Raw genomic sequence first — 25,818 nt, forward strand, 5'->3', positions numbered from 1 at the left:
TCATACGATTTTCAGTGAATTGTTGATAAGGAGATTAAAACAGCCCGGTTAGCTCAGACGGTAGAGCGCGGGACTTTTAATCCTGAGGTCGAGGGTTCAAGTCCCTCATCGGGCGTGAAACGTAGGTTGTGTACTAGATATGTGGTGATGTTCGATACGGTATAATTATCCTGTAATTTGATGGTGCAGATAAACTGAGATAATCTGACTTTACATGAATAACGTTAGCAAGGCGACGAGGTGACCGAGCGGTTAAGGTGATGGACTGCTAATCCATTGTGCATTGCACGCATGGGTTCGAATCCCATCCTCGTCGAAAGGAATAGTTAAGGATATTGGCAACTGTAACGCACTCCAATTGCTATGCAGTAATCAGGGGTTTCGGCATATCAATGTAGAAACTTAGTGTTCAAGCCACGGTATGATATTCATCAAGGTTCTATGGTGTAATGGTTAGCACTTCAGACTCTGACTTTGACAATCTGAGTTCAAATCTCAGTAGGACCTATTTTAACAGATGGCGAGATCGTTGCAAGAAAGGCCAGTCAAGACTTTTTCCCACAGTGCAACCCTTTCATTTAGAGTTTATGCATTGCGTTGCTGATGGATTAGGGTACTTGGTTATGATGAGTTTTTCTACAACAGTACATTATTACGCCAGGCTGTCGGAGGGTGCTGTACATGTTCGTTGCAAATCGTTATTTCTTCAAGTCATCGCCATTGCCACTTCAAAGTATGTCTGTTTGCATCCATCCCCAAATACATCCGAAGGACACTATATCTTGCAAACAGCCTACAATTAGATAACAACACTTTCGTACTGGCGAGCACAACCCCATCGAAGTAAAAACCATAATCGACGTAAGCACCACAACCCTTTCTATCCTTTTCAAAACGAAGCACAGTTTAGTATTTTGCTCCGTCTAAATTTGGACTTGAATTTTTACAAGAGGTAAAATGACATAAATGCCCCGAGTGAGGTTCGAACTCACGACCTCGAGATTATGAGACTCGCGCGCTGCCTACTGCGCTATCGAGGCGACCACTGTTATTGAACGCTATAACCAAATGGAACCAAGTGTCTTCCTTGAAACGCAAGTAAATCGAGCTTGCCAGGAGTCGAACCTGGAATCTCCTGATCCGTAGTCAGGCGCGTTATCCATTGCGCCACAAACCCACGTTAAACTACGAACATTACTAAATTTATGAAATAACTATTTGTTTTCGACAGAAAGTGATCAGGTTTGAATCATGTCTTTACTAGTGAAATCATGTTTTTAAGCCTTTAACATGAATTGGATTTATTATTACTGTTCATACGATTTTCAGTGAATTTTTGATAAGGAGAAGAAAACAGCCCGGTTAGCTCAGACGGTAGATCGCGGGACTTTAATCCTGAGGTCGAGTGTTCAAGTCCCTCATCGGGCGTGAAACGTAGGTTGTGTACTAGATATGTGGTGATGTTCGATACGGTATAATTATCCTGTAATTGGATGGTGCAGATAAACTGAGATAATCTGACTTTACATAAAAAACGTTAACAAGGAAAAATATGCCGACGAGGTGACCGAGCGGTTAAGGTGATGGACTGCTAATCCATTGTGCATTGCACGCATGGGTTCGAATCCCATCCTCGTCGAAAGGAATAGTTAAGGATATTGGAAACTGTAACGCACTCCAATTGCTATGCAGTAATCAGGGGTTTCGGCATATCAATGTAGAAACTTAGTGTTCAAGCCACGGTATGATATTCATCAAGGTTCTATGGTGTAATGGTTAGCACTTCAGACTCTGACTCTGACAATCTGAGTTCAAATCTCAGTAGGACCTATTTTAACAGATGGCGAGATCGTTGCAAGAAAGGCCAGTCAAGACTTTTTCCCACAGTGCAACCCTTTCATTTAGAGTTTATGCATTGCGTTGCTGATGGATTAGGGTACTTGGTTATGATGAGTTTTTCTACAACAGTACATTATTACGCCAGGCTGTCGGAGGGTGCTGTACATGTTCGTTGCAAATCGTTATTTCTTCAAGTCATCGCCATTTCCACTTCAAAGTATGTCTGTTTGCATCCATCCCCAAATACATCCGAAGGACACTATATCTTGCAAACAGCCTACAATTAGATAACAACACTTTCGTACTGGCGAGCACAACCCCATCGAAGTAAAAACCATAATCGACGTAAACACCACAACCCTTTCTATCCTTTTCAAAACGAAGCACAGTTTAGTATTTTGCTCCGTCTAAATTTGGACTTGAATTTTTACAAGAGGTAAAATGACATAAACGCCACGAGTGAGGTTCGAACTCACGACCTCGAGATTATGAGACTCGCGCGCTGCCTAATGCGCTATCGAGGCGACCACTGTTATTGAACGCTATAACCAAATGGAACCAAGTGTCTTCCTTGAAACGCAAGTAAATCGAGCTTGCCAGGAGTCGAACCTGGAATCTCCTGATCCGTAGTCAGGCGCGTTATCCTTTGTGCCACAAACCCACGTTAAACTACGAACATTACTAAATTTAAGAAATAACTATTTGTTTTGGACAGAAAGTAATCAGGTTTGAATCATGTCTTTACTAGTGAAGTCATGTTTTTAAGCCTTTAACATGAATTGGATTTATTATTACTGTTCATACGATTTTCAGTGAATTGTTGATAAGGAGATTAAAATAGCCCGGTTAGCTCAGACGGTAGAGCGCGGGACTTTTAATCCTGAGGTCGAGGGTTCAAGTCCCTCATCGGGCGTGAAACGTAGGTTGTGTACTAGATATGTGGTGATGTTCGATACGGTATAATTATCCTGTAATTGGCTGGTGCAGATAAACTGAGATAATCTGACTTTACATGAAGAACGTTAGCAAGGAAAAAAATGCCGACGAGGTGACCGAGCGGTTAAGGTGATGGACTGCTAATCCATTGTGCATTGCACGCATGGGTTCGAATCCCATCCTCGTCGAAAGGAATAGTTAATGATATTGGCAACTGTAACGCACTCCAATTGCTATGCAGTAATCAGGGGTTTCGGCATATCAATGTAGAAACTTAGTGTTCAAGCCACGGTATGATATTCATCAAGGTTCTATGGTGTAATGGTTAGCACTTCAGACTCTGACTTTGACAATCTGAGTTCAAATCTCAGTAGGACCTATTTTAACAGATGGCGAGATCGTTGCAAAAAAGGCCAGTCAAGACTTTTTCCCACAGTGCAACCCTTTCATTTAGAGTTTATGCATTGCGTTGCTGATGGATTAGGGTACTTGGTTATGATGAGTTTTTCTACAACAGTACATTATTACGCCAGGCTGTCGGAGGGTGCTGTACATGTTCGTTGCAAATCGTTATTTCTTCAAGTCATCGCCATTTCCACTTCAAAGTATGTCTGTTTGCATCCATCCCCAAATACATCCGAAGGACACTATATCTTGCAAACAGCCTACAATTAGATAACAACACTTTCGTACTGGCGAGCACAACCCCATCGAAGTAAAAACCATAATCGACGTAAACACCACAACCCTTTCTATCCTTTTCAAAACCAAGCACAGTTTAGTATTTTGCTCCGTCTAAATTTGGACTTGAATTTTTACAAGAGGTAAAATGACATAAATGCCCCGAGTGAGGTTCGAACTCACGAACTCGAGATTATGAGACTCGCGCGCTGCCTACTGCGCTATCAAGGCGACCACTGTTGTTGAACGCTATAACCAAATGGAACCAAGTGTCTTCCTTGAAACGCAAGTAAATCGAGCTTGCCAGGAGTCGAACCTGGAATCTCCTGATCCGTAGTCAGGCGCGTTATCAATTGCGCCACAAACCCACGTTAAACTACGAACATTACTAAATTTAAGAAATAACTATTTGTTTTCGACAGAAAGTGATCAGGTTTGAATCATGTCTTTACTAGTGAAGTCATGTTTTTAAGCCTTTAACATGAATTGGATTTATTATTACTGTTCATACGATTTTCAGTGAATTGTTGATAAGGAGATTAAAACAGCCCGGTTAGCTCAGACGGTAGAGCGCGGGACTTTTAATCCTGAGGTCGAGGGTTCAAGTCCCTCATCGGGCGTGAAACGTAGGTTGTGTACTAGATATGTGGTGATGTTCGATACGGTATAATTATCCTGTAATTGGCTGGTGCTGATAAACTGAGATAATCTGACTTTACATGAAAAACGTTAGCAAGGAAAAAAATGCCGACGAGGTGACCGAGCGGTTAAGGTGATGGACTGCTAATCCATTGTGCATTGCACGCATGGGTTCGAATCCCATCCTCGTCGGTAGGAATAGTTAAGGATATTGGCAACTGTAACGCACTCCAATTGCTATGCAGTAATCAGGGGTTTCGGCATATCAATGTAGAAACTTTGTGTTCAAGCCACGGTATGATATTCATCAAGGTTCTATGGTGTAATGGTTAGCTCTTCAGACTCTGACTCTGACAATCTGAGTTCAAATCTCAGTAGGACCTATTTTAACAGATGGCGAGATCGTTGCAAGAAAGGCCAGTCAAGACTTTTTCCCACAGTGCAACCCTTTCATTTAGAGTTTATGCATTGCGTTGCTGATGGATTAGGGTACTTGGTTATGATGAGTTTTTCTACAACAGTACATTATTACGCCAGGCTGTCGGAGGGTGCTGTACATGTTCGTTGCAAATCGTTATTTCTTCAAGTCATCGCCATTTCCACTTCAAAGTATGTCTGTTTGCATCCATCCCCAAATACATCCGAAGGACACTATATCTTGCAAACAGCCTACAATTAGATAACAACACTTTCGTACTGGCGAGCACAACCCCATCGAAGTAAAAACCATAATCGACGTAAACACCACAACCCTTTCTATCCTTTTCAAAACGAAGCACAGTTTAGTATTTTGCTCCGTCTAAATTTGGACTTGAATTTTTACAAGAGGTAAAATGACATAAATGCCCCGAGTGAGGTTCGAACTAACGACCTCGAGATTATGAGACTCGCGCGCTGCCTACTGCGCTATCGAGGCGACCACTGTTATTGAACGCTATAACCAAATGGAACCAAGTGTCTTCCTTGAAACGCAAGTAAATCGAGCTTGCCAGGAGTCGAACCTGGAATCTCCTGATCCGTAGTCAGGCGCGTTATCCATTGCGCCACAAACCCACGTTAAACTACGAACATTAATAAATTTAAGAAATAACTATTTGTTTTCGACAGAAAGTGATCAGGTTTGAATCATGTCTTTACTAGTGAAATCATGTTTTTAAGCCTTTAACATGAATTGGATTTATTATTACTGTTCATACGATTTTCAGTGAATTGTTGATAAAGAGATCAAGACAGCCCGGTTAGCTCAGACGGTAGAGCGCGGGACTTTTAATCCTGAGGTCGAGGGTTCAAGTCCCTCATCGGGCGTGAAACGTAGGTTGTGTACTAGATATGTGGTGATGTTCGATACGGTATAATTATCCTGTAATTGAATGGTGCAGATAAACTGAGATAATCTGACTTTATATGAAAAACGTTAGCAAGGAAAAAATTGCCGACGAGGTGACCGAGCGGTTAAGGTGATGGACTGCTAATCCATTGTGCATTGCACGCATGGGTTCGAATCCCATCCTCGTCGAAAGGAATAGTTAAGGATATTGGCAACTGTAACGCACTCCAATTGCTATGCAGTAATCAGGGGTTTCGGCATATCAATGTAGAAACTTAGTGTTCAAGCCACGGTATGATATTCATCAAGGTTCTATGGTGTAATGGTTAGCACTTCAGACTCTGACTTTGACAATCTGAGTTCAAATCTCAGTAGGACCTATTTTAACAGATGGCGAGATCGTTGCAAGAAAGGCCAGTCAAGACTTTTTCCCACAGTGCAACCCTTTCATTTAGAGTTTATGCATTGCGTTGCTGATGGATTAGGGTACTTGGTTATGATGAGTTTTTCTACAACAGTACATTATTACGCCAGGCTGTCGGAGGGTGCTGTACATGTTCGTTGCAAATCGTTATTTCTTCAAGTCATCGCCATTGCCACTTCAAAGTATGTCTGTTTGCATCCATCCCCAAATACATCCGAAGGACACTATATCTTGCAAACAGCCTACAATTAGATAACAACACTTTCGTACTGGCGAGCACAACCCCATCGAAGTAAAAACCATAATCGACGTAAACACCACAACCCTTTCTATCCTTTTCAAAACGAAGCACAGTTTAGTATTTTGCTCCGTCTAAATTTGGACTTGAATTTTTACAAGAGGTAAAATGACATAAATGCCCCGAGTGAGGTTCGAACTCACGACCTCGAGATTATGAGACTCGCGCGCTGCCTACTGCGCTATCGAGGCGACCACTGTTATTGAACGCTTTAACCAAATGGAACCAAGTGTCTTCCTTGAAACGCAAGTAAATCGAGCTTGCCAGGAGTCGAACCTGGAATCTCCTGATCCGTAGTCAGGCGCGTTATCAATTGCGCCACAAACCCACGTTAAACTACGAACATTACTAAATTTAAGAAATAACTATTTGTTTTGGACAGAAAGTGATCAGGTTTGAATCATGTCTTTACTAGTGAAGTCATGTTTTTAAGCCTTTAACATGAATTGGATTTATTATTACTGTTCATACGATTTTCAGTGAATTGTTGATAAGGAGATTAAAACAGCCCGGTTAGCTCAGACGGTAGAGCGCGGGACTTTTAATCCTGAGGTCGAGGGTTCAAGTCTCTCATCGGGCGTGAAACGTAGGTTGTGTACTAGATATGTGGTGATGTTCGATACGGTATAATTATCCTGTAATTAGCTGGTGCTGATAAACTGAGATAATCTGACTTTACATGAAAAACGTTAGCAAGGAAAAAAATGCCGACGAGGTGACCGAGCGGTTAAGGTGATGGACTGCTAATCCATTGTGCATTGCACGCATGGGTTCGAATCCCATCCTCGTCGGTAGGAATAGTTAAGGATATTGGCAACTGTAACGCACTCCAATTGCTATGCAGTAATCAGGGGTTTCGGCATATCAATGTAGAAACTTAGTGTTCAAGCCACGGTATGATATTCATCAAGGTTCTATGGTGTAATGGTTAGCTCTTCAGACTCTGACTCTGACAATCTGAGTTCAAATCTCAGTAGGACCTATTTTAACAGATGGCGAGATCGTTGCAAGAAAGGCCAGTCAAGACTTTTTCCCACAGTGCAACCCTTTCATTTAGAGTTTATGCATTGCGTTGCTGATGGATTAGGGTACTTGGTTATGATGAGTTTTTCTACAACAGTACATTATTACGCCAGGCTGTCGGAGGGTGCTGTACATGTTCGTTGCAAATCGTTATTTCTTCAAGTCATCGCCATTTCCACTTCAAAGTATGTCTGTTTGCATCCATCCCCAAATACATCCGAAGGACACTATATCTTGCAAACAGCCTACAATTAGATAACAACACTTTCGTACTGGCGAGCACAACCCCATCGAAGTAAAAACCATAATCGACGTAAACACCACAACCCTTTCTATCCTTTTCAAAACCAAGCACAGTTTAGTATTTTGCTCCGTCTAAATTTGGACTTGAATTTTTACAAGAGGTAAAATGACATAAATGCCCCGAGTAAGGTTCGAACTCACGAACTCGAGATTATGAGACTCGCGCGCTGCCTACTGCGCTATCGAGGCGACCACTGTTATTGAACGCTATAACCAAATGGAACCAAGTGTCTTCCTTGAAACGCAAGTAAATCGAGCTTGCCAGGAGTCGAACCTGGAATCTCCTGATCCGTAGTCAGGCGCGTTATCAATTGCGCCACAAACCCACGTTAAACTACGAACATTACTAAATTTAAGAAATAACTATTTGTTTTCGACAGAAAGTGATCAGGTTTGAATCATGTCTTTACTAGTGAAGTCATGTTTTTAAGCCTTTAACATGAATTGGATTTATTATTACTGTTCATACGATTTTCAGTGAATTGTTGATAAGGAGATTAAAACAGCCCGGTTAGCTCAGACGGTAGAGCGCAAGACTTTTAATCCTGAGGTCGAGGGTTCAAGTCCCTCATCGGGCGTGAAACGTAGGTTGTGTACTAAATATGTGGTAATGTTCGATACGGTATAATTATCCTGTAATTGGCTGGTGCAGATAAACTGAGATAATCTGACTTTACATGAAGAACGTTAGCAAGGAAAAAAATGCCGACGAGGTGACCGAGCGGTTAAGGTGATGGACTGCTAATCCATTGTGCATTGCACGCATGGGTTCGAATCCCATCCTCGTCGAAAGGAATAGTTAAGGATATTGGCAACTGTAACGCACTCCAATTGCTATGCAGTAATCAGGGGTTTCGGCATATCAATGTAGAAACTTAGTGTTCAAGCCACGGTATGATATTCATCAAGGTTCTATGGTGTAATCGTTAGCACTTCAGACTCTGACTCTGACAATCTGAGTTCAAATTTCAGTAGGACCTATTTTAACAGATGGCGAGATCGTTGCAAGAAAGGCCAGTCAAGACTTTTTCCCACAGTGCAACCCTTTCATTTAGAGTTTATGCATTGCGTTGCTGATGGATAAGGGTACTTGGTTATGATGAGTTTTTCTACAACAGTACATTATTACGCCAGGCTGTCGGAGGGTGCTGTACATGTTCGTTGCAAATCGTTATTTCTTCAAGTCATCGCCATTGCCACTTCAAAGTATGTCTGTTTGCATCCATCCCCAAATACATCCGAAGGACACTATATCTTGCAAACAGCCTACAATTAGATAACAACACTTTCGTACTGGCGAGCACAACCCCATCGAAGTAAAAACCATAATCGACGTAAACACCACAACCCTTTCTATCCTTTTCAAAACGAAGCACAGTTTAGTATTTTGCTCCGTCTAAATTTGGACTTGAATTTTTACAAGAGGTAAAATGACATAAATGCCACGAGTGAGGTTCGAACTCACGACCTCGAGATTATGAGACTCGCGAGGTGCCTACTCCGCTATCGAGGCGACCATTGTTAATGAACGCTATAACCAAATGGAACCAAGTGTCTTCCTTGAAACGCAAGTAAATCGAGCTTGCCAGGAGTCGAACCTGGAATCTCCTGATCCGTAGTCAGGCGAGTTATCAATTGCGCCACAAACCCACGTTAAACTACGAACATTACTAAATTTAAGAAATAACTATTTGTTTTCGACAGAAAGTGATCAGGTTTGAATCATGTCTTTACTAGTGAAGTCATGTTTTTAAGCCTTTAACATGAATTGGATTTATTATTGCTGTTCATACGATTTTCAGTGAATTGTTGATAAGGAGATTAAGACAGCCCGGTTAGCTCAGACGGTAGAGCGCGGGACTTTTAATCCTGAGGTCGAGGGTTCAAGTCCCTCATCGGGCGTGAAACGTAGGTTGTGTACTAGATATGTGGTGATGTTCGATACGGTATAATTATCCTGTAATTGGATGGTGCAGATAAACTGAGATAATCTGACTTTATATGAAAAACGTTAGCAAGGAAAAAAATGCCGACGAGGTGACCGAGCGGTTAAGGTGATGGACTACTAATCCATTGTGCATTGCACGCATGGGTTCGAATCCCATCCTCGTCGAAAGGAATAGTTAAGGATATTGGCAACTGTAACGCACTCCAATTGCTATGCAGTAATCAGGGGTTTCGGCATATCAATGTAGAAACTTAGTGTTCAAGCCACGGTATGATATTCATCAAGGTTCTATGGTGTAATGGTTAGCACTTCAGACTCTGACTCTGACAATCTGAGTTTAAATTTCAGTAGGACCTATTTTAACAGATGGCGAGATCGTTGCAAGAAAGGCCAGTCAAGACTTTTTCCCACAGTGCAACCCTTTCATTTAGAGTTTATGCATTGCGTTGCTGATGGATTAGGGTACTTGGTTATGATGAGTTTTTCTACAACAGTACATTATTACGCCAGGCTGTCGGAGGGTGCTGTACATGTTCGTTGCAAATCGTTATTTCTTCAAGTCATCGCCATTGCCACTTCAAAGTATGTCTGTTTGCATCCATCCCCAAATACATCCGAAGGACACTATATCTTGCAAACAGCCTACAATTAGATAACAACACTTTCGTACTGGCGAGCACAACCCCATCGAAGTAAAAACCATAATCGACGTAAACACCACAACCCTTTCTATCCTTTTCAAAACGAAGCACAGTTTAGTATTTTGCTCCGTCTAAATTTGGATTTGAATTTTTACAAGAGGTAAAATAACATAAATGCCCCGAGTGAGATTCGAACTCACGACCTCGAGATTATGAGACTCGCGCGCTGCCTACTGCGCTATCGAGGCGACCACTGTTATTGAACGCTATAACCAAATGGAACCAAGTGGCTTCCTTGAAACGCAAGTAAATCGAGCTTGCCAGGAGTCGAACCTGGAATCTCCTGATCCGTAGTCAGGCGCGTTATCCATTGCGCCACAAACCCACGTTAAACTACGAACATTACTAAATTTAAGAAATAACTATTTGTTTTCGACAGAAAGTGATCAGGTTTGAATCATGTCTTTACTAGTGAAGTCATGTTTTTAAGCCTTTAACATGAATTGGATTTATTATTACTGTTCATACGATTTTCAGTGAATTGTTGATAAGGAGATTAAGACAGCCCGGTTAGCTCAGACGGTAGAGCGCAAGACTTTTAATCCTGAGGTCGAGGGTTCAAGTCCCTCATCGGGCGTGAAACGTAGGTTGTGTACTAAATATGTGGTAATGTTCGATACGGTATAATTATCCTGTAATTGGCTGGTGCAGATAAACTGAGATAATCTGACTTTACATGAAGAACGTTAGCAAGGAAAAAAATGCCGACGAGGTGACCGAGCGGTTAAGGTGATGGACTGCTAATCCATTGTGCATTGCACGCATGGGTTCGAATCCCATCCTCGTCGAAAGGAATAGTTAATGATATTGGCAACTGTAACGCACTCCAATTGCTATGCAGTAATCAGGGGTTTCGGCATATCAATGTAGAAACTTAGAGTTCAAGCCACGGTATGATATTCATCAAGGTTTTATGGTGTAATGGTTAGCACTTCTGACTCTGACTCTGACAATCTGAGTTCAAATCTCAGTAGGACCTATTTTAACAGATGGCGAGATCGTTGCAAGAAAGGCCAGTCAAGACTTTTTCCCACAGTGCAACCCTTTCATTTAGAGTTTATGCATTGCGTTGCTGATGGATTAGGGTACTTGGTTATGATGAGTTTTTCTACAACAGTACATTATTACGCCAGGCTGTCGGAGGGTGCTGTACATGTTCGTTGCAAATCGTTATTTCTTCAAGTCATCGCCATTGCCACTTCAAAGTATGTCTGTTTGCATCCATCCCCAAATACATCCGAAGGACACTATATCTTGCAAACAGCCTACAATTAGATAACAACACTTTCGTACTGGCGAGCACAACCCCATCGAAGTAAAAACCATAATCGACGTAAACACCACAACCCTTTCTATCCTTTTCAAAACGAAGCACAGTTTAGTATTTTGCTCCGTCTAAATTTGGACTTGAATTTTTACAAGAGGTAAAATGACATAAATGCCACGAGTGAGGTTCGAACTCACGACCTCGAGATCATGAGACTCGCGAGGTGCCTACTCCGCTATCGAGGCGACCATTGTTATTGAACGCTATAACCAAATGGAACCAAGTGTCTTCCTTGAAACGCAAGTAAATCGAGCTTGCCAGGAGTCGAACCTGGAATCTCCTGATCCGTAGTCAGGCGAGTTATCAATTGCGCCACAAACCCACGTTAAACTACGAACATTACTAAATTTAAGAAATAACTATTTGTTTTCGACAGAAAGTGATCAGGTTTGAATCATGTCTTTACTAGTGAAGTCATGTTTTTAAGCCTTTAACATGAATTGGATTTATTATTACTGTTCATACGATTTTCAGTGAATTGTTGATAAGGAGATTAAGACAGCCCGGTTAGCTCAGACGGTAGAGCGCGGGACTTTTAATCCTGAGGCCGAGGGTTCAAGTCCCTCATCGGGCGTGAAACGTAGGTTGTGTACTAGATATGTGGTGATGTTCGATACGGTATAATTATCCTGTAATTGGATGGTGCAGATAAACTGAGATAATCTGACTTTATATGAAAAACGTTAGCAAGGAAAAAAATGCCGACGAGGTGACCGAGCGGTTAAGGTGATGGACTGCTAATCCATTGTGCATTGCACGCATGGGTTCGAATCCCATCCTCGTCGAAAGGAATAGTTAAGGATATTGGCAACTGTAACGCACTCCAATTGCTATGCAGTAATCAGGGGTTTCGGCATATCAATGTAGAAACTTAGTGTTCAAGCCACGGTATGATATTCATCAAGGTTCTATGGTGTAATGGTTAGCACTTCAGACTCTGACTCTGACAATCTGAGTTCAAATCTCAGTAGGACCTATTTTAACAGATGGCGAGATCGTTGCAAGAAAGGCCAGTCAAGACTTTTTCCCACAGTGCAACCCTTTCATTTAGAGTTTATGCATTGCGTTGCTGATGGATTAGGGTACTTGGTTATGATGAGTTTTTCTACAACAGTACATTATTACGCCAGGCTGTCGGAGGGTGCTGTACATGTTCGTTGCAAATCGTTATTTCTTCAAGTCATCGCCATTTCCACTTCAAAGTATGTCTGTTTGCATCCATCCCCAAATACATCCGAAGGACACTATATCTTGCAAACAGCCTACAATTAGATAACAACACTTTCGTACTGGCGAGCACAACCCCATCGAAGTAAAAACCATAATCGACGTAAACACCACAACCCTTTCTATCCTTTTCAAAACGAAGCACAGTTTAGTATTTTGCTCCGTCTAAATTTGGACTTGAATTTTTACAAGAGGTAAAATGACATAAACGCCCCGAGTGAGGTTCGAACTCACGACCTCGAGATTATGAGACTCGCGCGCTGCCTAATGCGCTATCGAGGCGACCACTGTTATTGAACGCTATAACCAAATGGAACCAAGTGTCTTCCTTGAAACGCAAGTAAATCGAGCTTGCCAGGAGTCGAACCTGGAATCTCCTGATCCGTAGTCAGGCGCGTTATCCTTTGTGCCACAAACCCACGTTAAACTACGAACATTACTAAATTTAAGAAATAACTATTTGTTTTGGACAGAAAGTAATCAGGTTTGAATCATGTCTTTACTAGTGAAGTCATGTTTTTAAGCCTTTAACATGAATTGGATTTATTATTACTGTTCATACGATTTTCAGTGAATTGTTGATAAGGAGATTAAAATAGCCCGGTTAGCTCAGACGGTAGAGCGCGGGACTTTTAATCCTGAGGTCGAGGGTTCAAGCCCCTCATCGGGCGTGAAACGTAGGTTGTGTACTAGATATGTGGTGATGTTCGATACGGTATAATTATCCTGTAATTGGCTGGTGCAGATAAACTGAGATAATCTGACTTTACATGAAAAACGTTAGCAAGGAAAAAAATGCCGACCAGGTGACCGAGCGGTTAAGGTGATGGACTGCTAATCCATTGTGCATTGCACGCATGGGTTCGAATCCCATCCTCGTCGAAAGGAATAGTTAATGATATTGGCAACTGTAACGCACTCCAATTGCTATGCAGTAATCAGGGGTTTCGGCATATCAATGTAGAAACTTAGTGTTCAAGCCACGGTATGATATTCATCAAGGTTCTATGGTGTAATGGTTAGCACTTCAGACTCTGACTTTGACAATCTGAGTTCAAATCTCAGTAGGACCTATTTTAACAGATGGCGAGATCGTTGCAAGAAAGGCCAGTCAAGACTTTTTCCCACAGTGCAACCCTTTCATTTAGAGTTTATGCATTGCGTTGCTGATGGATTAGGGTACTTGGTTATGATGAGTTTTTCTACAACAGTACATTATTACGCCAGGCTGTCGGAGGGTGCTGTACATGTTCGTTGCAAATCGTTATTTCTTCAAGTCATCGCCATTGCCACTTCAAAGTATGTCTGTTTGCATCCATCCCCAAATACATCCGAAGGACACTATATCTTGCAAACAGCCTACAATTAGATAACAACACTTTCGTACTGGCGAGCACAACCCCATCGAAGTAAAAACCATAATCGACGTAAACACCACAACCCTTTCTATCCTTTTCAAAACCAAGCACAGTTTAGTATTTTGCTCCGTCTAAATTTGGACTTGAATTTTTACAAGAGGTAAAATGACATAAATGCCCCGAGTGAGGTTCGAACTCACGAACTCGAGATTATGAGACTCGCGCGCTGCCTACTGCGCTATAGAGGCGACCACTGTTATTGAACGCTATAACCAAATGGAACCAAGTGTCTTCCTTGAAACGCAAGTAAATCGAGCTTGCCAGGAGTCGAACCTGGAATCTCCTGATCCGTAGTCAGGCGCGTTATCAATTGCGCCACAAACCCACGTTAAACTACGAACATTACTAAATTTAAGAAATAACTATTTGTTTTCGACAGAAAGTGATCAGGTTTGAATCATGTCTTTACTAGTGAAGTCATGTTTTTAAGCCTTTAACATGAATTGGATTTATTATTACTGTTCATACGATTTTCAGTGAATTGTTGATAAGGAGATTAAAACAGCCCGGTTAGCTCAGACGGTAGAGCGCAAGACTTTTAATCCTGAGGTCGAGGGTTCAAGTCCCTCATCGGGCGTGAAACGTAGGTTGTGTACTAAATATGTGGTAATGTTCGATACGGTATAATTATCCTGTAATTGGCTGGTGCAGATAAACTGAGATAATCTGACTTTACATGAAGAACGTTAGCAAGGACAAAAATGCCGACGAGGTGACCGAGCGGTTAAGGTGATGGACTGCTAATCCATTGTGCATTGCACGCATGGGTTCGAATCCCATCCTCGTCGAAAGGAATAGTTAAGGATATTGGCAACTGTAACGCACTCCAATTGCTATGCAGTAATCAGGGGTTTCGGCATATCAATGTAGAAACTTAGTGTTCAAGCCACGGTATGATATTCATCAAGGTTCTATGGTGTAATCGTTAGCACTTCAGACTCTGACTCTGACAATCTGAGTTCAAATTTCAGTAGGACCTATTTTAACAGATGGCGAGATCGTTGCAAGAAAGGCCAGTCAAGACTTTTTCCCACAGTGCAACCCTTTCATTTAGAGTTTATGCATTGCGTTGCTGATGGATAAGGGTACTTGGTTATGATGAGTTTTTCTACAACAGTACATTATTACGCCAGGCTGTCGGAGGGTGCTGTACATGTTCGTTGCAAATCGTTATTTCTTCAAGTCATCGCCATTGCCACTTCAAAGTATGTCTGTTTGCATCCATCCCCAAATACATCCGAAGGACACTATATCTTGCAAACAGCCTACAATTAGATAACAACACTTTCGTACTGGCGAGCACAACCCCATCGAAGTAAAAACCATAATCGACGTAAACACCACAACCCTTTCTATCCTTTTCAAAACGAAGCACAGTTTAGTATTTTGCTCCGTCTAAATTTGGACTTGAATTTTTACAAGAGGTAAAATGACATAAATGCCCCGAGTGAGGTTCGAACTCACGACCTCGAGATTATGAGACTCGCGCGCTGCCTACTGCGCTATCGAGGCGACCACTGTTATTGAACGCTATAACCAAATGGAACCAAGTGGCTTCCTTGAAACGCAAGTAAATCGAGCTTGCCAGGAGTCGAACCTGGAATCTCCTGATCCGTAGTCAGGCGCGTTATCCATTGCGCCGTAAACCCACGTTAAACTACGAACATTACTAAATTTAAGAAACAACTATTTGTTTTGGACAGAAAGTGATCAGGTTTGAATCATGTCTTTACTAGTGAAGTCATGTTTTTAAGCCTTTAACATGAATTGGATTTATTATTACTGTTCATACGATTTTCAGTGAATTGTTGATAAGGAGGTTAAAACAGCCCGGTTAGCTCAGACGGTAGAGCGCGGGACTTTTAATCCTGAGGTCGAGGGTTCAAGTCCCTCATCGGGCGTGAAACGTAGGTTGTGTACTAGATATGTGGTGATGTTCGATACGGTATAATTATCCTGTGATTGGCTGGTGCAGATAAACTGAGATATTCTGACTTTACATGAAAAACGTTAGCAAGGAAAAAAATGTCGACGAGGTGACCGAGCGGTTAAGGTGATGGACTGCTAATCCATTGTGCATTGCACGCATGGGTTCGAATCCCATCCTCGTCGAAAGGAATAGTTAAGGATATTGGCAACTGTAACGCACTCCAATTGCTATGCAGTAATCAGGGGTTTCGGCATATCAATGTAGAAACTTAGTGTTCAAGCCACGGTATGATATTCATCAAGGTTCTATGGTGTAATGGTTAGCACTTCAGACTCTGACTCTGACAATCTGAGTTCAAATCTCAGTAGGACCTATTTTAACAGATGGCGAGATCGTTGCAAGAAAGGCCAGTCAAGACTTTTTCCCACAGTGCAACCCTTTCATTTAGAGTGAAGTCATGTTTTTAAGCCTTTAACATGAATTGGATTTATTATTACTGTTCATACGATTTTCAGTGAATTGTTGATAAGGAGATTAAAACAGCCCGGTTAGCTCAGACGGTAGAGCGCGGGACTTTTAATCCTGAGGTCGAGGGTTCAAGTCCCTCATCGGGCGTGAAACGTAGGTTGTGTACTAAATATGTGGTAATCTTCGATACGGTATAATTATCCTGTAATTGGATGGTGCAGATAAACTGAGATAATCTGACTTTACATGAAAAACGTTAGCAAGGAAAAAATGGGTAACTGTAACGCACTCCAATTGCTATGCAGTAATCAGGGGTTTCGGCATATCAATGTAGAAACTTAGTGTTCAAGCCACGGTATGATATTCATCAAGGTTCTATGGTGTAATGGTTAGCACTTCAGACTCTGACAATCTGAGTTCAAATCTCAGTAGGACCTATTTTAACAGATGGCGAGATCGTTGCAAGAAAGGCCAGTCAAGACTTTATCCCACAGTGCAACCCTTTCATTTAGAGTTTATGCATTGCGTTGCTGATGGATTAGGGTACTTGGTTATGATGAGTTTTTCTACAACAGTACATTATTACGCCAGGCTGTCGGAGGGTGCTGTACATGTTCGTTGCAAATCGTTATTTCTTCAAGTCATCGCCATTGCCACTTCAAAGTATGTCTGTTTGCATCCATCCCCAAATACATCCGAAGGACACTATATCTTGCAAACAGCCTACAATTAGATAACAACACTTTCGTACTGGCGAGCACAACCCCATCGAAGTAAAAACCATAATCGACGTAAACACCACAACCCTTTCTATCCTTTTCAAAACGAAGCACAGTTTAGTATTTTGCTCCGTCTAAATTTGGACTTGAATTTTTACAAGAGGTAAAATGACATAAATGCCACGAGTGAGGTTCGAACTCACGACCTCGAGATTATGAGACTCACGAGGTGCCTACTCCGCTATCGAGGCGACCACTGTTATTGAACGCTATAACCAAATGGAACCAAGTGGCTTCCTTGAAACGCAAGTAAATCGAGCTTGCCAGGAGTCGAACCTGGAATCTCCTGATCCGTAGTCAGGCGCGTTATCCATTGCGCCACAAACCCACGTTAAACTACGAACATTACTAAATTTAAGAAACAACTATTTGTTTTGGACAGAAAGTGATCAGGTTTGAATCATGTCTTTACTAGTGAAGTCATGTTTTTAAGCCTTTAACATGAATTGGATTTATTATTACTGTTCATACGATTTTCAGTGAATTGTTGATAAGGAGGTTAAAACAGCCCGGTTAGCTCAGACGGTAGAGCGCGGGACTTTTAATCCTGAGGTCGAGGGTTCAAGTCCCTCATCGGGCGTGAAACGTAGGTTGTGTACTAGATATGTGGTGATGTTCGATACGGTATAATTATCCTGTGATTGGCTGGTGCAGATAAACTGAGATATTCTGACTTTACATGAAAAACGTTAGCAAGGAAAAAAATGTCGACGAGGTGACCGAGCGGTTAAGGTGATGGACTGCTAATCCATTGTGCATTGCACGCATGGGTTCGAATCCCATCCTCGTCGAAAGGAATAGTTAAGGATATTGGCAACTGTAACGCACTCCAATTGCTATGCAGTAATCAGGGGTTTCGGCATATCAATGTAGAAACTTAGTGTTCAAGCCACGGTATGATATTCATCAAGGTTCTATGGTGTAATGGTTAGCACTTCAGACTCTGACTCTGACAATCTGAGTTCAAATCTCAGTAGGACCTATTTTAACAGATGGCGAGATCGTTGCAAGAAAGGCCAGTCAAGACTTTTTCCCACAGTGCAACCCTTTCATTTAGAGTGAAGTCATGTTTTTAAGCCTTTAACATGAATTGGATTTATTATTACTGTTCATACGATTTTCAGTGAATTGTTGATAAGGAGATTAAAACAGCCCGGTTAGCTCAGACGGTAGAGCGCGGGACTTTTAATCCTGAGGTCGAGGGTTCAAGTCCCTCATCGGGCGTGAAACGTAGGTTGTGTACTAAATATGTGGTAATGTTCGATACGGTATAATTATCCTGTAATTGGATGGTGCAGATAAACTGAGATAATCTGACTTTACATGAAAAACGTTAGCAAGGAAAAAATGGGTAACTGTAACGCACTCCAATTGCTATGCAGTAATCAGGGGTTTCGGCATATCAATGTAGAAACTTAGTGTTCAAGCCACGGTATGATATTCATCAAGGTTCTATGGTGTAATGGTTAGCACTTCAGACTCTGACTCTGACAATCTGAGTTCAAATCTCAGTAGGACCTATTTTAACAGATGGCGAGATCGTTGCAAGAAAGGCCAGTCAAGACTTTATCCCACAGTGCAACCCTTTCATTTAGAGTTTATGCATTGCGTTGCTGATGGATTAGGGTACTTGGTTATGATGAGTTTTTCTACAACAGTACATTATTACGCCAGGCTGTCGGAGGGTGCTGTACATGTTCGTTGCAAATCGTTATTTCTTCAAGTCATCGCCATTGCCACTTCAAAGTATGTCTGTTTGCATCCATCCCCAAATACATCCGAAGGACACTATATCTTGCAAACAGCCTACAATTAGATAACAACACTTTCGTACTGGCGAGCACAACCCCATCGAAGTAAAAACCATAATCGACGTAAACACCACAACCCTTTCTATCCTTTTCAAAACGAAGCACAGTTTAGTATTTTGCTCCGTCTAAATTTGGACTTGAATTTTTACAAGAGGTAAAATGACATAAATGCCACGAGTGAGGTTCGAACTCACGACCTCGAGATTATGAGACTCACGAGGTGCCTACTCCGCTATCGAGGCGACCATTGTTATTGAACGCTATAACCAAATGGAACCAAGTGTCTTCCTTGAAACGCAAGTAAATCGAGCTTGCCAGGAGTCGAACCTGGAATCTCCTGATCCGTAGTCAGGCGAGTTATCAATTGCGCCACAAACCCACGTTAAACTACGAACATTACTAAATTTAAGAAATAACTATTTGTTTTCGACAGAAAGTGATCAGGTTTGAATCATGTCTTTACTAGTGAAGTCATGTTTTTAAGCCTTTAACATGAATTGGATTTATTATTACTGTTCATACGATTTTCAGTGAATTGTTGATAAGGAGATTAAGACAGCCCGGTTAGCTCAGACGGTAGAGCGCGGGACTTTTAATCCTGAGGGCGAGGGTTCAAGTCCCTCATCGGGCGTGAAACGTAGGTTGTGTACTAGATATGTGGTGATGTTCGATACGGTATAATTATCCTGTAATTGGATGGTGCAGATAAACTGAGATAATCTGACTTTATATGAAAAACGTTAGCAAGGAAAAAAATGCCGACGAGGTGACCGAGCGGTTAAGGTGATGGACTGCTAATCCATTGTGCATTGCACGCATGGGTTCGAATCCCATCCTCGTCGAAAGGAATAGTTAAGGATATTGGCAACTGTAACGCACTCCAATTGCTATGCAGTAATCAGGGGTTTCGGCATATCAATGTAGAAACTTAGTGTTCAAGCCACGGTATGATATTCATCAAGGTTCTATGGTGTAATGGTTAGCACTTCAGACTCTGACTCTGACAATCTGAGTTTAAATTTCAGTAGGACCTATTTTAACAGATGGCGAGATCGTTGCAAGAAAGGCCAGTCAAGACTTTTTCCCACAGTGCAACCCTTTCATTTAGAGTTTATGCATTGCGTTGCTGATGGATTAGGGTACTTGGTTATGATGAGTTTTTCTACAACAGTACATTATTACGCCAGGCTGTCGGAGGGTGCTGTACATGTTCGTTGCAAATCGTTATTTCTTCAAGTCATCGCCATTGCCACTTCAAAGTATGTCTGTTTGCATCCATCCCCAAATACATCCGAAGGACACTATATCTTGCAAACAGCCTACAATTAGATAACAACACTTTCGTACTGGCGAGCACAACCCCATCGAAGTAAAAACCATAATCGACGTAAACACCACAACCCTTTCTATCCTTTTCAAAACGAAGCACAGTTTAGTATTTTGCTCCGTCTAAATTTGGACTTGAATTTTTACAAGAGGTAAAATGACATAAATGCCCCGAGTGAGATTCGAACTCACGACCTCGAGATTATGAGACTCGCGCGCTGCCTACTGCGCTATCGAGGCGACCACTGTTATTGAACGCTATAACCAAATGGAACCAAGTGGCTTCCTTGAAACGCAAGTAAATCGAGCTTGCCAGGAGTCGAACCTGGAATCTCCTGATCCGTAGTCAGGCGCGTTATCCATTGCGCCACAAACCCACGTTAAACTACGAACATTACTAAATTTAAGAAACAACTATTTGTTTTCGACAGAAAGTGATCAGGTTTGAATCATGTCTTTACTAGTGAAGTCATGTTTTTAAGCCTTTAACATGAATTGGATTTATTATTACTGTTCATATGATTTTCATTGAATTGTTGATAAGGAGATTAATACAGCCCGGTTAGCTCAGACGGTAGAGCGCGGGACTTTTAATCCTGAGGTCGAGGGTTCAAGTCCCTCATCGGGCGTGAAACGTAGGTTGTGTACTAGATATGTGGTGATGTTCGATACGGTATAATTATCCTGTAATTGGCTGGTGCAGATAAACTGAGATAATCTGACTTTACATGAAAAACGTTAGCAAGGAAAAAAATGCCGACGAGGTGACCGAGCGGTTAAGGTGATGGACTGCTAATCCATTGTGCATTGCACGCATGGGTTCGAATCCCATCCTCGTCGAAAGGAATAGTTAAGGATATTGGCAACTGTAACGCACTCCAATTGCTATGCAGTAATCAGGGGTTTCGGCATATCAATGTAGAAACTTAGTGTTCAAGCCACGGTATGATATTCATCAAGGTTCTATGGTGTAATGGTTAGCACTTCAGACTCTGACTCTGACAATCTGAGTTCAAATTTCAGTAGGACCTATTTTAACAGATGGCGAGATCGTTGCAAGAAAGGCCAGTCAAGACTTTTTCCCACAGTGCAACCCTTTCATTTAGAGTTTATGCATTGCGTTGCTGATGGATTAGGGTACTTGGTTATGATGAGTTTTTCTACAACAGTACATTATTACGCCAGGCTGTCGGAGGGTGCTGTACATGTTCGTTGCAAATCGTTATTTCTTCAAGTCATCGCCATTTCCACTTCAAAGTATGTCTGTTTGCATCCATCCCCAAATACATCCGAAGGACACTATATCTTGCAAACAGCCTACAATTAGATAACAACACTTTCGTACTGGCGAGCACAACCCCATCGAAGTAAAAACCATAATCGACGTAAACACCACAACCCTTTCTATCCTTTTCAAAACGAAGCACAGTTTAGTATTTTGCTCCGTCTAAATTTGGTTTTGAATTTTTACAAGAGGTAAAATGACATAAATGCCCCGAGTGAGGTTCGAACTCACGACCTCGAGATTATGAGACTCGCGCGCTGCCTACTGCGCTATCGAGGCGACCACTGTTATTGAACGCTATAACCAAATGGAACCAAGTGGCTTCCTTGAAACGCAAGTAAATCGAGCTTGCCAGGAGTCGAACCTGGAATCTCCTTATCCGTAGTCAGGCGCGTTATCCATTGCGCCACAAACCCACGTTAAACTACGAACATTACTAAATTTAAGAAATAACTATTTGTTTTCGACAGAAAGTGATCAGGTTTGAATCATGTCTTTACTAGTGAAGTCATGTTTTTAAGCCTTTAACATGAATTGGATTTATTATTACTGTTCATACGATTTTCAGTGAATTGTTGATAAGGAGATTAAAACAGCCCGGTTAGCTCAGACGGTAGAGCGCGGGACTTTTAATCCTGAGGTCGAGGGTTCAAGTCCCTCATCGGGCGTGAAACGTAGGTTGTGTACTAGATATGTGGTGATGTTCGATACGGTATAATTATCCTGTAATTGGATGGTGCAGATAAACTGAGATAATCTGACTTTACATGAAAAACGTTAGCAAGGAAAAATATGCCGATGAGGTGACCGAGCGGTTAAGGTGATGGACTGCTGATCCATTGTGCATTGCACGCATGGGTTCGAATCCCATCCTTGTCGAAAGGAATAGTTAAGGATATTGGCAACTGTAACGCACTCCAATTGCTATGCAGTAATCAGGGGTTTCGGCATATCAATGTAGAAACTTAGTGTTCAAGCCACGGTATGATATTCATCAAGGTTCTATGGTGTAATCGTTAGCACTTCAGACTCTGACTCTGACAATCTGAGTTCAAATTTCAGTAGGACCTATTTTAACAGATGGCGAGATCGTTGCAAGAAAGGCCAGTCAAGACTTTTTCCCACAGTGCAACCCTTTCATTTAGAGTTTATGCATTGCGTTGCTGATGGATTAGGGTACTTGGTTATGATGAGTTTTTCTACAACAGTACATTATTACGCCAGGCTGTCGGAGGGTGCTGTACATGTTCGTTGCAAATCGTTATTTCTTCAAGTCATCGCCATTTCCACTTCAAAGTATGTCTGTTTGCATCCATCCCCAAATACATCCGAAGGACACTATATCTTGCAAACAGCCTACAATTAGATAACAACACTTTCGTACTGGCGAGCACAACCCCATCGAAGTAAAAACCATAATCGACGTAAACACCACAACCCTTTCTATCCTTTTCAAAACGAAGCACAATTTAGTATTTTGCTCCGTCTAAATTTGGTTTTGAATTTTTACAAGAGGTAAAATGACATAAATGCCCCGAGTGAGGTTCGAACTCACGACCTCGAGATTATGAGACTCGCGCGCTGCCTACTGCGCTATCGAGGCGACCACTGTTATTGAACGCTTTAACCAAATGGAACCAAGTGTCTTCCTTGAAACGCAAGTAAATCGAGCTTGCCAGGAGTCGAACCTGGAATCTCCTGATCCGTAGTCAGGCGCGTTATCCATTGCGCCACAAACCCACGTTAAACTACGAACATTACTAAATTTAATAAATAACTATTTGTTTTCGACAGAAAGTGATCAGGTTTGAATCATGTCTTTACTAGTGAAGTCATGTTTTTAAGCCTTTAACATGAATTGGATTTATTATTACTGTTCATACGATTTTCAGTGAATTGTTGATAAGGAGATTAAAACAGCCCGGTTAGCTCAGACGGTAGAGCGCGGGACTTTTAATCCTGAGGTCGAGGGTTCAAGTCCCTCATCGGGCGTGAAACGTAGGTTGTGTACTAGATATGTGGTGATGTTCGATACGGTATAATTATCCTGTAATTGGCTGGTGCAGATAAACTGAGATAATCTGACTTTACATGAAAAACGTTAGCAAGGAAAAAAATGCCGACGAGGTGACCGAGCGGTTAAGGTGATGGACTGCTAATCCATTGTGCATTGCACGCATGGGTTCGAATCCCATCCTCGTCGAAAGGAATAGTTAAGGATATTGGCAACTGTAACGCACTCCAATTGCTATGCAGTAATCAGGGGTTTCGGCATATCAATGTAGAAACTTAGTGTTCAAGCCACGGTATGATATTCATCAAGGTTCTATGGTGTAATGGTTAGCACTTCAGACTCTGACTCTGACAATCTGAGTTCAAATCTCAGTAGGACCTATTTTAACAGATGGCGAGATCGTTGCAAGAAAGGCCAGTCAAGACTTTTTCCCACAGTGCAACCCTTTCATTTAGAGTTTATGCATTGCGTTGCTGATGGATTAGGGTACTTGGTTATGATGAGTTTTTCTACAACAGTACATTATTACGCCAGGCTGTCGGAGGGTGCTGTACATGTTCGTTGCAAATCGTTATTTCTTCAAGTCATCGCCATTTCCACTTCAAAGTATGTCTGTTTGCATCCATCCCCAAATACATCCGAAGGACACTATATCTTGCAAACAGCCTACAATTAGATAACAACACTTTCGTACTGGCGAGCACAACCCCATCGAAGTAAAAACCATAATCGACGTAAACACCACAACCCTTTCTATCCTTTTCAAAACGAAGCACAATTTAGTATTTTGCTCCGTCTAAATTTGGTTTTGAATTTTTACAAGAGGTAAAATGACATAAATGCCCCGAGTGAGGTTCGAACTCACGACCTCGAGATTATGAGACTCGCGCGCTGCCTACTGCGCTATCGAGGCGACCAATGTTCTTGAACGCTTTAACCAAATGGAATCAAGTGTCTTCCTTGAAACGCAAGTAAATCGAGCTTGCCAGGAGTCGAACCTGGAATCTCCTGATCCGTAGTCAGGCGCGTTATCAATTGCGCCACAAACCCACGTTAAACTACGAACATTACTAAATTTAAGAAATAACTATTTGTTTTCGACAGAAAGTGATCAGGTTTGAATCATGTCTTTACTAGTGAAGTCATGTTTTTAAGCCTTTAACATGAATTGGATTTATTATTACTGTTCATACGATTTTCAGTGAATTGTTGATAAGGAGATTAAAACAGCCCGGTTAGCTCAGACGGTAGAGCGCGGGACTTTTAATCCTGAGGTCGAGGGTTCAAGTCCCTCATCGGGCGTGAAACGTAGGTTGTGTACTAGATATGTGGTGATGTTCGATACGGTATAATTATCCTGTAATTGGATGGTGCAGATAAACTGAGATAATCTGACTTTACATGAAAAACGTTAGCAAGGAAAAAAATGCCGACGAGGTGACCGAGCGGTTAAGGTGATGGACTGCTAATCCATTGTGCATTGCACGCATGGGTTCGAATCCCATCCTCGTCGAAAGGAATAGTTAAGGATATTGGCAACTGTAACGCACTCCAATTGCTATGCAGTAATCAGGGGTTTCGGCATATCAATGTAGAAACTTAGTGTTCAAGCCACGGTATGATATTCATCAAGGTTCTATGGTGTAATCGTTAGCACTTCAGACTCTGACTCTGACAATCTGAGTTCAAATCTCAGTAGGACCTATTTTAACAGATGGCGAGATCGTTGCAAGAAAGGCCAGTCAAGACTTTTTCCCACAGTGCAACCCTTTCATTTAGAGTTTATGCATTGCGTTGCTGATGGATTAGGGTACTTGGTTATGATGAGTTTTTCTACAACAGTACATTATTACGCCAGGCTGTCGGAGGGTGCTGTACATGTTCGTTGCAAATCGTTATTTCTTCAAGTCATCGCCATTTCCACTTCAAAGTATGTCTGTTTGCATCCATCCCCAAATACATCCGAAGGACACTATATCTTGCAAACAGCCTACAATTAGATAACAACACTTTCGTACTGGCGAGCACAACCCCATCGAAGTAAAAACCATAATCGACGTAAACACCACAACCCTTTCTATCCTTTTCAAAACGAAGCACAATTTAGTATTTTG

The 25,818-nt window shown here is 41.7% G+C and overlaps 76 non-coding genes across 76 annotated transcripts; 51 read left to right on the top strand and 25 right to left on the bottom strand.

The window, feature by feature from the left end:
- Positions 1-42: 42 nt before the first annotated feature.
- Trnak-uuu lies at positions 43-115 on the top strand. The gene has a single exon. It is a non-coding gene; the product is annotated as a tRNA-Lys (tRNA).
- Positions 116-234: 119 nt separating this feature from the next.
- Trnas-gcu lies at positions 235-316 on the top strand. The gene has a single exon. It is a non-coding gene; the product is annotated as a tRNA-Ser (tRNA).
- Positions 317-435: 119 nt separating this feature from the next.
- Trnaq-cug lies at positions 436-507 on the top strand. The gene has a single exon. It is a non-coding gene; the product is annotated as a tRNA-Gln (tRNA).
- Positions 508-967: 460 nt separating this feature from the next.
- On the bottom strand, positions 968-1,040 carry Trnam-cau. Its single transcript has one exon. It is a non-coding gene; the product is annotated as a tRNA-Met (tRNA).
- Positions 1,041-1,104: 64 nt separating this feature from the next.
- Positions 1,105-1,177, bottom strand: Trnar-acg. Its single transcript has one exon. It is a non-coding gene; the product is annotated as a tRNA-Arg (tRNA).
- A 380-nt stretch (positions 1,178-1,557) lies between these two features.
- Trnas-gcu lies at positions 1,558-1,639 on the top strand. Its single transcript has one exon. It is a non-coding gene; the product is annotated as a tRNA-Ser (tRNA).
- Positions 1,640-1,758: 119 nt separating this feature from the next.
- On the top strand, positions 1,759-1,830 carry Trnaq-cug. Its single transcript has one exon. It is a non-coding gene; the product is annotated as a tRNA-Gln (tRNA).
- A 460-nt stretch (positions 1,831-2,290) lies between these two features.
- On the bottom strand, positions 2,291-2,363 carry Trnam-cau. The gene has a single exon. It is a non-coding gene; the product is annotated as a tRNA-Met (tRNA).
- A 316-nt stretch (positions 2,364-2,679) lies between these two features.
- Trnak-uuu lies at positions 2,680-2,752 on the top strand. Its single transcript has one exon. It is a non-coding gene; the product is annotated as a tRNA-Lys (tRNA).
- Positions 2,753-2,881: 129 nt separating this feature from the next.
- Trnas-gcu lies at positions 2,882-2,963 on the top strand. Its single transcript has one exon. It is a non-coding gene; the product is annotated as a tRNA-Ser (tRNA).
- Positions 2,964-3,082: 119 nt separating this feature from the next.
- Trnaq-cug lies at positions 3,083-3,154 on the top strand. Its single transcript has one exon. It is a non-coding gene; the product is annotated as a tRNA-Gln (tRNA).
- A 460-nt stretch (positions 3,155-3,614) lies between these two features.
- Positions 3,615-3,687, bottom strand: Trnam-cau. The gene has a single exon. It is a non-coding gene; the product is annotated as a tRNA-Met (tRNA).
- A 64-nt stretch (positions 3,688-3,751) lies between these two features.
- On the bottom strand, positions 3,752-3,824 carry Trnar-acg. Its single transcript has one exon. It is a non-coding gene; the product is annotated as a tRNA-Arg (tRNA).
- Positions 3,825-4,003: 179 nt separating this feature from the next.
- Trnak-uuu lies at positions 4,004-4,076 on the top strand. Its single transcript has one exon. It is a non-coding gene; the product is annotated as a tRNA-Lys (tRNA).
- A 129-nt stretch (positions 4,077-4,205) lies between these two features.
- On the top strand, positions 4,206-4,287 carry Trnas-gcu. Its single transcript has one exon. It is a non-coding gene; the product is annotated as a tRNA-Ser (tRNA).
- A 119-nt stretch (positions 4,288-4,406) lies between these two features.
- On the top strand, positions 4,407-4,478 carry Trnaq-cug. The gene has a single exon. It is a non-coding gene; the product is annotated as a tRNA-Gln (tRNA).
- A 460-nt stretch (positions 4,479-4,938) lies between these two features.
- On the bottom strand, positions 4,939-5,011 carry Trnam-cau. Its single transcript has one exon. It is a non-coding gene; the product is annotated as a tRNA-Met (tRNA).
- Positions 5,012-5,075: 64 nt separating this feature from the next.
- Positions 5,076-5,148, bottom strand: Trnar-acg. Its single transcript has one exon. It is a non-coding gene; the product is annotated as a tRNA-Arg (tRNA).
- A 179-nt stretch (positions 5,149-5,327) lies between these two features.
- Trnak-uuu lies at positions 5,328-5,400 on the top strand. The gene has a single exon. It is a non-coding gene; the product is annotated as a tRNA-Lys (tRNA).
- A 129-nt stretch (positions 5,401-5,529) lies between these two features.
- Positions 5,530-5,611, top strand: Trnas-gcu. Its single transcript has one exon. It is a non-coding gene; the product is annotated as a tRNA-Ser (tRNA).
- Positions 5,612-5,730: 119 nt separating this feature from the next.
- Trnaq-cug lies at positions 5,731-5,802 on the top strand. Its single transcript has one exon. It is a non-coding gene; the product is annotated as a tRNA-Gln (tRNA).
- A 460-nt stretch (positions 5,803-6,262) lies between these two features.
- Positions 6,263-6,335, bottom strand: Trnam-cau. Its single transcript has one exon. It is a non-coding gene; the product is annotated as a tRNA-Met (tRNA).
- A 64-nt stretch (positions 6,336-6,399) lies between these two features.
- Positions 6,400-6,472, bottom strand: Trnar-acg. The gene has a single exon. It is a non-coding gene; the product is annotated as a tRNA-Arg (tRNA).
- A 381-nt stretch (positions 6,473-6,853) lies between these two features.
- On the top strand, positions 6,854-6,935 carry Trnas-gcu. The gene has a single exon. It is a non-coding gene; the product is annotated as a tRNA-Ser (tRNA).
- Positions 6,936-7,054: 119 nt separating this feature from the next.
- Trnaq-cug lies at positions 7,055-7,126 on the top strand. The gene has a single exon. It is a non-coding gene; the product is annotated as a tRNA-Gln (tRNA).
- Positions 7,127-7,586: 460 nt separating this feature from the next.
- On the bottom strand, positions 7,587-7,659 carry Trnam-cau. Its single transcript has one exon. It is a non-coding gene; the product is annotated as a tRNA-Met (tRNA).
- A 64-nt stretch (positions 7,660-7,723) lies between these two features.
- Positions 7,724-7,796, bottom strand: Trnar-acg. Its single transcript has one exon. It is a non-coding gene; the product is annotated as a tRNA-Arg (tRNA).
- A 381-nt stretch (positions 7,797-8,177) lies between these two features.
- Positions 8,178-8,259, top strand: Trnas-gcu. Its single transcript has one exon. It is a non-coding gene; the product is annotated as a tRNA-Ser (tRNA).
- A 1,040-nt stretch (positions 8,260-9,299) lies between these two features.
- Positions 9,300-9,372, top strand: Trnak-uuu. Its single transcript has one exon. It is a non-coding gene; the product is annotated as a tRNA-Lys (tRNA).
- Positions 9,373-9,501: 129 nt separating this feature from the next.
- Trnas-acu lies at positions 9,502-9,583 on the top strand. Its single transcript has one exon. It is a non-coding gene; the product is annotated as a tRNA-Ser (tRNA).
- A 651-nt stretch (positions 9,584-10,234) lies between these two features.
- On the bottom strand, positions 10,235-10,307 carry Trnam-cau. The gene has a single exon. It is a non-coding gene; the product is annotated as a tRNA-Met (tRNA).
- Positions 10,308-10,371: 64 nt separating this feature from the next.
- Positions 10,372-10,444, bottom strand: Trnar-acg. Its single transcript has one exon. It is a non-coding gene; the product is annotated as a tRNA-Arg (tRNA).
- Positions 10,445-10,825: 381 nt separating this feature from the next.
- Trnas-gcu lies at positions 10,826-10,907 on the top strand. The gene has a single exon. It is a non-coding gene; the product is annotated as a tRNA-Ser (tRNA).
- A 119-nt stretch (positions 10,908-11,026) lies between these two features.
- Positions 11,027-11,098, top strand: Trnaq-cug. Its single transcript has one exon. It is a non-coding gene; the product is annotated as a tRNA-Gln (tRNA).
- An 849-nt stretch (positions 11,099-11,947) lies between these two features.
- Trnak-uuu lies at positions 11,948-12,020 on the top strand. Its single transcript has one exon. It is a non-coding gene; the product is annotated as a tRNA-Lys (tRNA).
- A 129-nt stretch (positions 12,021-12,149) lies between these two features.
- Positions 12,150-12,231, top strand: Trnas-gcu. The gene has a single exon. It is a non-coding gene; the product is annotated as a tRNA-Ser (tRNA).
- A 119-nt stretch (positions 12,232-12,350) lies between these two features.
- On the top strand, positions 12,351-12,422 carry Trnaq-cug. Its single transcript has one exon. It is a non-coding gene; the product is annotated as a tRNA-Gln (tRNA).
- Positions 12,423-12,882: 460 nt separating this feature from the next.
- Trnam-cau lies at positions 12,883-12,955 on the bottom strand. Its single transcript has one exon. It is a non-coding gene; the product is annotated as a tRNA-Met (tRNA).
- Positions 12,956-13,271: 316 nt separating this feature from the next.
- Positions 13,272-13,344, top strand: Trnak-uuu. Its single transcript has one exon. It is a non-coding gene; the product is annotated as a tRNA-Lys (tRNA).
- A 129-nt stretch (positions 13,345-13,473) lies between these two features.
- Trnas-gcu lies at positions 13,474-13,555 on the top strand. The gene has a single exon. It is a non-coding gene; the product is annotated as a tRNA-Ser (tRNA).
- Positions 13,556-13,674: 119 nt separating this feature from the next.
- Trnaq-cug lies at positions 13,675-13,746 on the top strand. The gene has a single exon. It is a non-coding gene; the product is annotated as a tRNA-Gln (tRNA).
- A 460-nt stretch (positions 13,747-14,206) lies between these two features.
- On the bottom strand, positions 14,207-14,279 carry Trnam-cau. Its single transcript has one exon. It is a non-coding gene; the product is annotated as a tRNA-Met (tRNA).
- Positions 14,280-14,343: 64 nt separating this feature from the next.
- On the bottom strand, positions 14,344-14,416 carry Trnar-acg. Its single transcript has one exon. It is a non-coding gene; the product is annotated as a tRNA-Arg (tRNA).
- Positions 14,417-14,595: 179 nt separating this feature from the next.
- Trnak-uuu lies at positions 14,596-14,668 on the top strand. The gene has a single exon. It is a non-coding gene; the product is annotated as a tRNA-Lys (tRNA).
- A 129-nt stretch (positions 14,669-14,797) lies between these two features.
- On the top strand, positions 14,798-14,879 carry Trnas-gcu. The gene has a single exon. It is a non-coding gene; the product is annotated as a tRNA-Ser (tRNA).
- A 651-nt stretch (positions 14,880-15,530) lies between these two features.
- Trnam-cau lies at positions 15,531-15,603 on the bottom strand. Its single transcript has one exon. It is a non-coding gene; the product is annotated as a tRNA-Met (tRNA).
- Positions 15,604-15,919: 316 nt separating this feature from the next.
- Trnak-uuu lies at positions 15,920-15,992 on the top strand. The gene has a single exon. It is a non-coding gene; the product is annotated as a tRNA-Lys (tRNA).
- A 129-nt stretch (positions 15,993-16,121) lies between these two features.
- Trnas-gcu lies at positions 16,122-16,203 on the top strand. Its single transcript has one exon. It is a non-coding gene; the product is annotated as a tRNA-Ser (tRNA).
- Positions 16,204-16,322: 119 nt separating this feature from the next.
- On the top strand, positions 16,323-16,394 carry Trnaq-cug. Its single transcript has one exon. It is a non-coding gene; the product is annotated as a tRNA-Gln (tRNA).
- Positions 16,395-16,563: 169 nt separating this feature from the next.
- On the top strand, positions 16,564-16,636 carry Trnak-uuu. Its single transcript has one exon. It is a non-coding gene; the product is annotated as a tRNA-Lys (tRNA).
- An 887-nt stretch (positions 16,637-17,523) lies between these two features.
- Trnar-acg lies at positions 17,524-17,596 on the bottom strand. Its single transcript has one exon. It is a non-coding gene; the product is annotated as a tRNA-Arg (tRNA).
- Positions 17,597-17,775: 179 nt separating this feature from the next.
- On the top strand, positions 17,776-17,848 carry Trnak-uuu. The gene has a single exon. It is a non-coding gene; the product is annotated as a tRNA-Lys (tRNA).
- Positions 17,849-17,977: 129 nt separating this feature from the next.
- Positions 17,978-18,059, top strand: Trnas-gcu. The gene has a single exon. It is a non-coding gene; the product is annotated as a tRNA-Ser (tRNA).
- Positions 18,060-18,178: 119 nt separating this feature from the next.
- On the top strand, positions 18,179-18,250 carry Trnaq-cug. The gene has a single exon. It is a non-coding gene; the product is annotated as a tRNA-Gln (tRNA).
- A 169-nt stretch (positions 18,251-18,419) lies between these two features.
- On the top strand, positions 18,420-18,492 carry Trnak-uuu. The gene has a single exon. It is a non-coding gene; the product is annotated as a tRNA-Lys (tRNA).
- A 224-nt stretch (positions 18,493-18,716) lies between these two features.
- On the top strand, positions 18,717-18,788 carry Trnaq-cug. The gene has a single exon. It is a non-coding gene; the product is annotated as a tRNA-Gln (tRNA).
- Positions 18,789-19,637: 849 nt separating this feature from the next.
- Trnak-uuu lies at positions 19,638-19,710 on the top strand. Its single transcript has one exon. It is a non-coding gene; the product is annotated as a tRNA-Lys (tRNA).
- Positions 19,711-19,839: 129 nt separating this feature from the next.
- On the top strand, positions 19,840-19,921 carry Trnas-gcu. The gene has a single exon. It is a non-coding gene; the product is annotated as a tRNA-Ser (tRNA).
- Positions 19,922-20,572: 651 nt separating this feature from the next.
- On the bottom strand, positions 20,573-20,645 carry Trnam-cau. Its single transcript has one exon. It is a non-coding gene; the product is annotated as a tRNA-Met (tRNA).
- Positions 20,646-20,709: 64 nt separating this feature from the next.
- Trnar-acg lies at positions 20,710-20,782 on the bottom strand. The gene has a single exon. It is a non-coding gene; the product is annotated as a tRNA-Arg (tRNA).
- Positions 20,783-20,961: 179 nt separating this feature from the next.
- Positions 20,962-21,034, top strand: Trnak-uuu. The gene has a single exon. It is a non-coding gene; the product is annotated as a tRNA-Lys (tRNA).
- A 129-nt stretch (positions 21,035-21,163) lies between these two features.
- Positions 21,164-21,245, top strand: Trnas-gcu. The gene has a single exon. It is a non-coding gene; the product is annotated as a tRNA-Ser (tRNA).
- A 119-nt stretch (positions 21,246-21,364) lies between these two features.
- On the top strand, positions 21,365-21,436 carry Trnaq-cug. The gene has a single exon. It is a non-coding gene; the product is annotated as a tRNA-Gln (tRNA).
- A 460-nt stretch (positions 21,437-21,896) lies between these two features.
- Positions 21,897-21,969, bottom strand: Trnam-cau. The gene has a single exon. It is a non-coding gene; the product is annotated as a tRNA-Met (tRNA).
- A 316-nt stretch (positions 21,970-22,285) lies between these two features.
- Trnak-uuu lies at positions 22,286-22,358 on the top strand. Its single transcript has one exon. It is a non-coding gene; the product is annotated as a tRNA-Lys (tRNA).
- A 129-nt stretch (positions 22,359-22,487) lies between these two features.
- On the top strand, positions 22,488-22,569 carry Trnas-gcu. The gene has a single exon. It is a non-coding gene; the product is annotated as a tRNA-Ser (tRNA).
- Positions 22,570-23,220: 651 nt separating this feature from the next.
- Positions 23,221-23,293, bottom strand: Trnam-cau. The gene has a single exon. It is a non-coding gene; the product is annotated as a tRNA-Met (tRNA).
- Positions 23,294-23,357: 64 nt separating this feature from the next.
- Trnar-acg lies at positions 23,358-23,430 on the bottom strand. Its single transcript has one exon. It is a non-coding gene; the product is annotated as a tRNA-Arg (tRNA).
- Positions 23,431-23,609: 179 nt separating this feature from the next.
- Positions 23,610-23,682, top strand: Trnak-uuu. The gene has a single exon. It is a non-coding gene; the product is annotated as a tRNA-Lys (tRNA).
- A 129-nt stretch (positions 23,683-23,811) lies between these two features.
- Positions 23,812-23,893, top strand: Trnas-gcu. The gene has a single exon. It is a non-coding gene; the product is annotated as a tRNA-Ser (tRNA).
- A 119-nt stretch (positions 23,894-24,012) lies between these two features.
- Trnaq-cug lies at positions 24,013-24,084 on the top strand. Its single transcript has one exon. It is a non-coding gene; the product is annotated as a tRNA-Gln (tRNA).
- Positions 24,085-24,544: 460 nt separating this feature from the next.
- Positions 24,545-24,617, bottom strand: Trnam-cau. The gene has a single exon. It is a non-coding gene; the product is annotated as a tRNA-Met (tRNA).
- Positions 24,618-24,681: 64 nt separating this feature from the next.
- On the bottom strand, positions 24,682-24,754 carry Trnar-acg. The gene has a single exon. It is a non-coding gene; the product is annotated as a tRNA-Arg (tRNA).
- A 179-nt stretch (positions 24,755-24,933) lies between these two features.
- Trnak-uuu lies at positions 24,934-25,006 on the top strand. Its single transcript has one exon. It is a non-coding gene; the product is annotated as a tRNA-Lys (tRNA).
- Positions 25,007-25,135: 129 nt separating this feature from the next.
- Trnas-gcu lies at positions 25,136-25,217 on the top strand. Its single transcript has one exon. It is a non-coding gene; the product is annotated as a tRNA-Ser (tRNA).
- A 119-nt stretch (positions 25,218-25,336) lies between these two features.
- On the top strand, positions 25,337-25,408 carry Trnaq-cug. Its single transcript has one exon. It is a non-coding gene; the product is annotated as a tRNA-Gln (tRNA).
- Positions 25,409-25,818: the final 410 nt, after the last annotated feature.

Source organism: Daphnia pulicaria, chromosome 7 (genome assembly GCF_021234035.1).
Source record: "Daphnia pulicaria isolate SC F1-1A chromosome 7, SC_F0-13Bv2, whole genome shotgun sequence".
Taxonomy (NCBI): domain Eukaryota; kingdom Metazoa; phylum Arthropoda; class Branchiopoda; order Diplostraca; family Daphniidae; genus Daphnia; species Daphnia pulicaria.